Genomic DNA, 10,608 nt, shown 5'->3' with positions numbered 1-10,608 from the left:
GGAAAATCCTTCACATTCATCTCAGTGTGAACATTGTTTTCAATTTACATTGAGAAAAACAAGCCTGTGGTTATAAGTGCAGATATGTACTAATAAGTACAGTCTGGTTTGGCCAGGAGAGTCACAGTGAGTCCTGATTCTCGTTTTGCTATTCAAACTGAACTTTTGCCCCAGGGTTGTATTATTAATCATGAGATTATGCATTTATGAAGAAAGATAATAATTCAACTGAGTAAAGGGCAAAGTTCCACCCCCTCACCAGTAATGAAGAAATGATAAAGGTGTGAAGAACATCCTAGAGTGGTACGTCACCCTAATCGCCAAGCTTCCTGGGGTTCCGTTTCCTTTTGGAAATGAGGCACAGTGGAGACGGTGGTGTTTTTATGATATATGGTTTATTTGCACACCCACACCCACACCCCGAGCCTGCAATGGAGGGGCTTGCAGTATTAACACCCCAAAGGGTCGTGTTTCTCCCATAGACTTTGATTAAGCAGAAATCAGCCATGTTCTCTCTCTGCCTTTTCAGCCCACTGTTTTTTCTCTTCTAGGTCACACCACTGCACACTCAGCCCTCAGACTCAGGCTTTATCTTTCTAACCATCAGAGAGCTGGAGGAGGGGGTCCACCCATTTGTCATCTGGCCCAGAGCCCCTTTTCCTTTCTTCTCTCAATGGTCCATCACCCAGACACTTACCTCATCAGGAAGCTAGCCTGGCTTGAGTAGTTATTAGCACTTACTAGGGATATAGGGCACCCACAAACTCACAACACTATATTACCCCTAGGCCAGAGGTTTTCAACCTTTTTGAGTCCACAGCTCCCTTGACCAACTACATGTTTTCTGCAGCAATCCTGTGGGGCTCAGGGCACCCCTCACCTGCAGAGCTTGTTAACCAGGCCTGCTGCAACAAACAGTTGTGCAAGCCTTGGGGAGGCAGAGATGCAAGAGGGCATCACATGAGGGAGGGAAGGAACGAGGGACAGAGGCCTTTGTTGCCCGTGGCACCCCTGACCATCATTCAAGGCACCCCAGGGTGCCACAGCACACTGGATGAAAACCACTGTCTTAGGCAAAAGCCATTAGACAAAGTACCAAATAAGACTCAGATAAAAATTGTATTCCACAACCAATTTAGATATTGTACGTAAGTCACAGGAATTTTATAGATTTCCTAGTAAGACTTAGAAAATGCTGTTCCTAGGAATTTTGTGGTCTGGGTTTGGCCAGACATCAGGAATCTGTGTCCCCCCCCCAGATGTTCCTGGACTCCAGCTTTCATCATCCCTGATGACTGGCTGAGGCTGACGGGAGTTCACGTCCAGCAACATCTGGAGGTCAACCGCTTCCCCACTGCTGGATGAGGGGATTTTCACAAAAAGGACAATAACAATTATTCAGATTTCTAAATGACATTCAAGACTGCAGCAGAACAAAGTCTTAGCTTGTAGAATTCACAAACCTACGTGTAGCAGCTAAAAATGGTTGCCTTTTGATGGATAATCATCACAAGCGATTAATAGAAGAAGTGATTCATCCATTTTATGGTTGATGGAATGCTTTGATGTATTGGTCATGCAAAACAATAAAAAGCTTGTGTTCCCTTTTCTGTTCTATAGAATACCTGATGCTTACGCTTTGCCTCTAGCAATGCACTCCTATAAGTGGGTACTTAGAAATAAAGTAAATTCTACTATGTTCAACGGGACTGACTCCTTAATAAACCCGCATAGCTCCCTGGACAGGAGGCTGATAGGCAGCACATACAACCTTCTTGGTACAGGGTTTCAGGTCCCACCCAGGGACTGAGGGGTCCCAAAGGAAGGAGTCAGAAGATGCAACATGGCCCTCTACAGACACTTACCAAATAGTTATAGCCTTCAGGAACCTTGTGATGGTGAATGAGTTGTATGACTGGTCATAATTCTGGTCCAGATCCTTGGTCCTAATTCAACACTCAGGCCCAGGGATTTGGCCACACCCACTTTTGGCACCCCCCCCACAGCATGCAGCCCTCATAGCTTGCTCATGAGAAATGTGGCCCTCACATTGGAAAAATTTCCCCATTCCTGTTCTGAGCATTGCACTACCCTGTCTACTGATATATGAGCCATCATCTTTTGCATGAGTCTACCCTCAGACATTGAGTCTCATCTGAAAGAGACTCAGTTGTGGTGCCCTGGCACCATCTTCAACTTCTTTTTGGTGCCACATTCTAATTTTCAAAGGCTTTTTAGTCTCCCTTTATTCTATTTTATGCTGGAATTTTATTTTGCTCTGCTTGTGATGTGTGCAAGAGTCTTAATTTCATGCACCCTTGTCTTTTCTCCATCCAGACAAGCAAGAGACATTATCAGAGTTCAAGAACACATTCCAGCTGTATAGAAATGTGTGTGTGTGTGTGTAAAGCAGGGCCAGTGAGAGGCATGGCCTGTGAAGATCTCCAGGGGCCAAATAGAGAGGCCTGGGGGCACATTTGGAACTGGGACCTGAGGTTCTACATCAATGGTCCACACTAATCTCAGAATGCCCCTGAAAGACCACATTTTTAAGTGGTGACTGATTTTTATAGCCTTGTTATGCCCCTTTAGCTTTTAGGTGTAACAGGGCAGCCTACTAACACAAACACATGAATAATAAATATTCTTTTCTGAAACTACATTGGTTTGCAACTTTTAATTAAACTGCAGCAAGCAAGACAAAAAAAACAACATGCAAAAAGACAATAAATTTTTCCTTCTTCAAAGCAGAAGATGTCAGGGACAGCAGCATTTGAGGAAATGCTTTGAAATGACCGCTAGAACCGATAAGAAGAGGTTTCATTGCCAGTAATGCTGATGGCTATATCTATGCCGCATATCTATGATGCTGCAATAATCCCAGAGATTCACTCTTCTCTCCTAATGAAGCAAAAATATATAAAAAACCCTCCTATCTGGAAAACACTAAGACATCCTTATTAATGCTCTATTAGGCTTGCTTTGAAAGAATATTATATTCCATTGAGACTATAAATGCTAATGGATTTTTAAAAATAATTGCATCTTAGAAACTAATGAAAATGCATCTTTTGGAAAAGAGGTCTGGTAAATCCTATTAGTATCTGTTAGGATTATATTAAGAATACCCATAGACACCTTAAACAGGATGCAAAATGCAAGGTGGTTACAGTCTCAGTTTGTGAGTATAAGGATGGCTATTTCCATGATAGGGTGGATATTGCCTAGTAAGGAGAGTTCATTCAGACGTCTTCTTGTGTCTTCCTGAGTATTTGAACCTTCCAATTGAGAATCTTTCTACAAGGCAGTTATACTAGGCTCACTGGTAAATGAACCACTCACCTGCCATTATCATCCATGTTTGAACCATTTCTAACAAATGTTTGTGTGTGTGGAATATACAGGGAAGTTCTCCGGCATGGGCTTCATTTCTCTAGATGGAATTTAAATAAGAGCAAAAACATGCTTTTATACTTGTATGACACTTGCACTGGAGATGTTCCCTGCTGATCATGCCCATGGTTTGTGTACATCCTCAGAAGAGATGCCCAGCATGCTTTAAATTGGAATACAGAAAGCAGCCTTATACCATTCAGTCTGACATACTTGCATTTGAACACCCTCTGCATATCACCCAGCTGATATACAGTGGTACCTTGGGTTAAGAACTTAATTTGTTTTGGAGGTCCGTTCTTAACCTGAAACTGTTCTTAACCTGAGGTACCACTTTAGCTAATGGGGCCTCTCGCTGCTGCTGCACAATTTCTGTTCTCATCCTGAGGTAAAGTTCTTAACCCCAGGTACTATTTCTGGGTTAGTGGAGTCTGTAACCTGAAGCATCTGTAACCTGAAGTGTCTGTAACCCGAGGTACCACTGTATATCACCAGCAGAAGGGAAGGAGGGGCTGGAGTATGCCTGCATAACAAATAAAGCCCATGACCAATTCAAAGATAGGCAAGTCACAATGCTTTCTTTAATTAGACTCAGAAATAGCTCAGTAAAGCTACACCTAGATGACTCAAGGAAGCCAATAGTGCTATACCCTGCCACTAGTGGCCCCCGCCCTGTGGAACGCCCTCCCATCAGATGTCAAAGCGATAAACAACTACCTGACATTCAGAAGACATCTGAAGGCAGCCCTGTTCAGGGAAGTTTTTAATATGTGACATTTTAGTGTATTTTTAATCCTTGTTTGAAGCCGCCCAGAGTGGCTGGGGAAACCCAGCCAGATGGGTGGGGTACAAATAAATTATTATTATTATTATTATTATTATTATTATTATTATTACTTCACTGGAGGTAGCAAAACAAGGGATGGATGCCCATCTCAGGTTCCGGGATATTGTAGTTGCATCCTGCACTGTAGATACTACATTGAGAAAGGAGTTGGAGGCCGGGGTGGGGAGCAGGTGGGCTGGTGTACCCTGTACCTGGGTGGAGTCTAGAAGATCAGCTAGGAGGTGACTCTTTGAGAGGTGCCCATCGTCCTCCCTTCCAAATAAATAGTGGACATTTAAGGATTATGTTTGTACAAATGCTTAGCACCTAAAAGGGTCTAACCTTGGTTCAGAAGGGGTCCCGGTGCTAGATTTATGTATAAGCTAAACAAGCTATAGCTTAGGGCCCCACTCTCTTGGGGACCCCCCCCCCCCAATTAAAGGCAAAAAAACCCACTGGAAGTACATTTCCAAAATATAAGATAAAAATTAAAATAAAATAAAACCTACACACAGCAGCAGTGTTTTGTGTTGTGTAGGCTCCTATTTGTTATGTTCAAATGGCTTTAGATACCTGTTAGGTCCATAAATTACCATATAGCATATATTCAATACACAAAAACAGTGACAATTTGTTGTTGACAAAGGACAGCTGGACATATCAAGGGCTCCATTACCTTCAGTAGCTTAGGGCCTTATCAAACCGAAATCTGGTCCTGAGGGGTCCTCACTGTCACACTTAAAGGTAAAGGTAAAGGTACCCCTGCCCGTACGGGCCAGTCTTGACAGACTCTGGGGTTGTGTGCCCATCTCACTTAAGAGGCCAGGGGCCAGCGCTGTCCGGAGACACTTCCGGGTCACGTGGCCAGCGTGACATCGCTGCTCTGGCCAGAGCCAGAGCCAGAGCCAGAGCCAGAGCCGCACACGGAAACGCCGTTTACCTTCCCGCTGGTAAGCGGTCCCTATTTATCTACTTGCACCCGGAGGTGCTTTCGAACTGCTAGGTTGGCAGGCGCTGGGACCGAGCAGCGGGAGCGCACCCCACCGCAGGGATTCAAACCACCGACCTTTCGATCGGCAAGCCCTAGGCGCTGAGGCTTTAACCCACAGCGCCACCTGCGTCCCTACTGTCACACTTGCTTCTCTGCAATTACATTTCTGGAAACAACATTTGAGGAAATGTAAGCATCACCCCCCCCCCCCCAGGTGGGAACCAGTTGGAAATGATTTTTTCTGATTGGCTAAGCAGAGAAGAGAGAGGCAGAAGGATCTACAAAGCCTCTCAGTCAGTGGTAAGGTATGACTGTTGTTGATAGGAGTAAAAATTGGCTATGCCTTTGGGGTTTTTTTTGGGGGGGGATTTCAGAATCTTGGTAGGACTACAGCTCACTTTGCCCAAACGTCTAGCCTGCAGTGAAGTAGAACTAGGTGTTATCCAAAGCCCCTTCCAACCCAATATTTCTGTAACTCTGTTGGTGTTTGGAAGTACCATGAGCAACTAGATAGCTCAGTTAGTTAGAGCATAGTACTGATAACACCAAGGTCGCAGGTTTGATCCCCGTATGGGACAGCTGCATATTCTTGCAGGAGGTTAGAATAAATGATCCTCAGGGTCCCTTCCAGTTCTATGATTCTATGCTTCTATGAGCCCCTTTCAAGCCATCTCAAGGAGGAAAATAGTTTTCCAATTGCAAATATGGTGAGCAACTAGACCTGGACATGTTCTCCCTCCTGAGCCTCTCTATGTGGACTTTGCTTTTACACACAAGACCTTCACACTGCATCCCATTTCCAAATGCAGCTATGGGATCATCCAGACTTCCTTTTGTGCCAGGTTTCTGGGCACAGGTCTGTGCTTTAAAGCACCATGTCTGAGCTCACCCCATCCCTTTCTTTGCCCTGTGAAAACCCGCTCTTTCCTGCCAAATTGCAAGCTGTGGAAAAACCAAATTGTCATTTGTTCCAATTCAGTGTTAGAAAGCAGGTTTTCATGGGAAGGAACAGGGGCAGAAAAAGAAAAGTGCTTGTGCACAAAAAGCACAGGGCAAAACGTAAGTGTGGATGAGCCCCATCTTTCAATGCCCCTCAGGCAAAAATCGTAAGGGGAAAATTCCTTCAGGACTCTGTATGCCACAGCCAAAGTAAGAAGTAAAGAAAAACCCACAACACGCAAGATCCTTCCAAACCCTCTGAACAATATGCCTGGTGATAGGCAGAAGTTCAGCAGAGGATGTAAAGGCTGTATTCCACATGGATCCAGCATTGCCAAGAGCTAATTCTCTGCTTTATGCAGCGATAGCAGGGGCACATCGGGGATAAAAGGAGCTGCCAAGAGTGCTTTGATCCTTTCTAAATTTGCTTCAAAGACGTTTGCAGCTTTCAGAGCCCAGCGATGCTGCATCCTGGAAGCTTCTACAGAAGGTATATGAGGTGCAGCTGCTGAAACTGTTGTCCTTTCATGGGTGACCTTCAGAAATAGTGAAGGGGAGATTGTTCAGGAGCACTAAACTACCCAAGAGATGAAGAAAAGGCACAATTTGCTGAAGGCTAAAATCTAATTGCATGGCTGGTGACTAGCCTTCTCTTCACCAAGAGCATGTCCCGAGGCTCTCGACTGAACTAAGAAATCTCCTTAAAGAGAGATTCCAAAGAATACAAAGATAAAAAGCTGGGATAGGTTTCTTATACATAACCATTTTCTGGCCAGAGTCATACATTTGTGGTAGTAGCAACTCCTAATAGGAGGAATAACATGTCCAAGCACCAAAGTAACCATACATAGTAATAGCTATTATCTGTGCACCTATCCTTATGTGGCCATAGTGGTACCACCCACTCAGAAGAAGGAGATATCAACAGTCTTGAGGGAAACTGCCATGTTATTCCAGTTCTTGAAGAAGTGATACCTACTGATGCCGCTTTCGTTCAAATGAATTCTAAAGTGGCTTACAAACAATTAATGATAATAACATGGTAGAACGTAACAGAACATCACAAATACAGCAAAAATCATATAGAATAATCAGCAGCGAAACAATCACAATGTATAAAACACTATTAACAAAGCAACAACTAAAAATTAAGCTAAACATCACAATTAAAACAAGTCATATCATATGATTAATAAATCAATACAGCATTTATAATCTATAAAACAATATAGTTCTCGACTTAGTCATTTCTTATCCAAACCAGATTTACACAAGATCCCAATATCCTACTAGTTCCATTTATAGCTTATGACATATGTACTCCAAATGGAACTCGTGGTATTGATAAGAGTAGTAATTTAACTACCTGAGAATCATAAACTCTTCAGTTGAGTTTGAATCCAATTACTGCTAAACAACTTTATTGTCCCACTGAAATTGAAGCAAGGTCATGCAGTGGTCACAGCCCCAAGTGTTTGATAAGGTGTGTACTGAGAATTCAACACCTTGTTCCTGAACTCTTGCGCTCACATTCTGATAATGCTCTCATGGCATTGCATTGCACTGCAGTGATTAAGCATGTATGTGACAGGAGAGTATGTCTTAGATTCAAAGTAAAAGACGCCGTCCTTGCCTACATAGATGTTTGCAATTCCATAGGTCACACATTGTGTAATAGATACAAATTGTTTGGGATGAAATGTTCTCTTGTCTGCACGTATGGAGATGGTGAAGTGCAAGTTTCAATGTGCCTGCTGTCAGCGACCCCTTATAAAACATAGGCTACTCTCAAATAACGGCTGACATACAGAAAGGTTGACTGAACTCAGTCTGTCCACTCCAAAGAATGGGACAATGCCATTCCAACATAGAACAATATTGGTTGCAACATCCTATTTCATTCTGTGTGTCAGCCCAGTTGTTTTGTCTTATGCACTGAGGAAGAACTAATGGCTGAGGACAGTTGTGTGTTCGCTCCTTGATCCTGGTCACTTACACAGGACAGAGAACAGGAGATTCAGGGCCTCTATTCTCTCAAGCCTTTTATTGTCCTCTGCTTACTACCAGCAGAGCACCAGGGAAGGCTCAAGAATCTTGGTTGGCTGGAGTCATCATGTGCCAGTCCACATGCATAAAATATTAGGTTCCAGAGAGCCATATCCAGATGGCAGGAACAAAGTCAGTTCTGTAGGCTCACCCAGTGAGAGCAGCCAGATTTCATAGCAAAGCAAACCTGCTAAGTGACCAAGCCCCAGACCCTTAGCCGAAGGTAACACACACACATGAAACACTGGCTAAGGTGTGTGGGTGGGGGGGGGGAGGCATGACACTTGTGATCTGCAGATACAATGCCAGTGGAATTGGTCTCACATATATTCACAAGGAACGGAACCAGGAGTTTGAAGATGCATAGCAAGATAGATATATGTACAGTGGTACCTCTGGTTACATACTTAATTCGTTCTGGAGGTCTGTTCTTAACCTGAAACTGTTCTTAACCTGAAGCACCACTTTAGGTAACGGGGCCTCCTGCTGCCGCTGCTGCACAATTTCTGTCTCATCCTGAAGCAAAGTTCTTAACCCGAGGTACTATTTCTGGGTTAGTGGAGTCTGTAACCTGAAGCGTATGTAACCCAAGGTACCACTGTACATCTAATTGGAAAATGGTATGTGTTTGTTCGAGACAGTACATGTCTGGGGGAACACATCTCTTTTTTTGTGAACGAATATCTCATCACTGAAAGAAACACACTTCTAACCATACTGAGATTACAAATGATGTGAAGGTACAACTTTCAGCTTGTGCTGAATGACCTTTTTCTGAACTCTTAGGTAAAGGTAAAGGTACCCCTGCCCGTACGGGCCAGTCTTGACAGACTCTGGGGTTGTGCGCCCATCTCACTTAAGAGGCCAGGGGCCAGCGCTGTCCGGAGACACTTCCGGGTCACGTGGCCAGCGTGACAAAGCTGCTCTGGCCAGAGCCAGAGCCAGAGCCAGAGCCAGAGCCGCACACGGAAACGCCGTTTACCTTCCCGCTGGTAAGCGGTCCCTATTTATCTACTTGCACCCGGAGGTGCTTTCGAACTGCTAGGTTGGCAGGCGCTGGGACCGAGCAGCGGGAGCGCACCCCGCCGCAGGGATTCGAACCGCTGACCTTTCGATCGGCAAGCCCTAGGCGCTGAGGCTTTAAACCACAGCGCCACCTGCGTCCCTAACTCTTAAAAAGTTAATAAATAGTTTTTACAATAACTATTTAAAAAAGGCAGTGCTGCAACCCTGAAACTTCCTTGTAAGTACTTTAAATAAAAATATTGGGGTTTCCACATGAATTTTGAAGGATTTGCCCTTAAAAATCGACACAGAGGCACGATGGGATGGACTTAGTCTTGTGGGAAATCTGCAAGCAGGACCTAAGCTCAAGAGTACTCCCCTCTGTGATTTCTAGCCTCTGTTACTCAGAAGCATTTCAGCCCTGAGTGCCTACTGGAAGGACAGATCATGAAGCTGAGGCTCCAATACTTTGGCCACCTCATGAGAAGAGAAGACTCCCTGGAAAAGACCCTGATGTTGGGAAAGATTGTAGGCACAAGGAGAAGGGGACGACAGAGGATGAGATGGTTGGACAGTGTTCTCAAAGCTACCAGCATGAGTTTGACCAAACTGTAGGAGGCAGTGGAAGACAGGAGTGCCTGGCGTGCTCTGGTCCATGGGGTCACAAAGAGTCAGACACGACTAAATGACACAACAACAACAACAAACTCGGAAGCATTATTGCCTCCAATCATGAGGACAGAGCATAGCCACAGTGGCAGATTTTGGACTCTCAAATTTCAGTAGACCCTGTGTGATGCTAAATTTGGCACCCCCACCTCTCACACTCCATTCTACAACATTGTTTTGGTGCCCCCCCACAATGTGTGGCGCCCAGTGCAACCATATTGGTTATGTCACCCTAAAAATGCCTCTGATAGCCATCATGGCTAGTAGCTATTGCTAGCCTTATTCTCCATGAATTTGCCCTATCTTCTTTTATAGCTATCCAAGTTGGTGGCCATCACTGCCTCCTGTGGTTGCTGTGGGATAACCAGCCAACATGCTGAAGTTTGATTAGCGCATGACATGGTTAATACCATAGAGTAAGCTGTCCTGCCAGGTTTAGCTATGTCCACTTCCCCTCACATTTGGAGGAACTAGGTAATCAAGCCTTTGTTCCCCTCAGTCTACCTGAGAAGCTCAGCTGGTTCCTCCAGCTTAGCTGCATGGCTCTCACAAGCCATGCTTGAGATCTGATGCCAATAATTTAGGAACTTTCACCACTTTGGAACTAAACTAAATTTTACTGCTTGTGCAACCTTTCTGTGCCAATGTATGGAAAAGCACCTGAACCAGACATCTGAATAGTTTATATGTAAACTAGTTTTTAACTTACCAAATGTGTTTTTTTCCCTATGCTGAGGGA

Source organism: Podarcis cretensis (assembly GCF_951804945.1).
Source record: "Podarcis cretensis genome assembly, chromosome: 10".
NCBI classification, from domain to species: domain Eukaryota; kingdom Metazoa; phylum Chordata; class Lepidosauria; order Squamata; family Lacertidae; genus Podarcis; species Podarcis cretensis.
Note: the sequence above shows the minus strand (reverse complement) of the source record.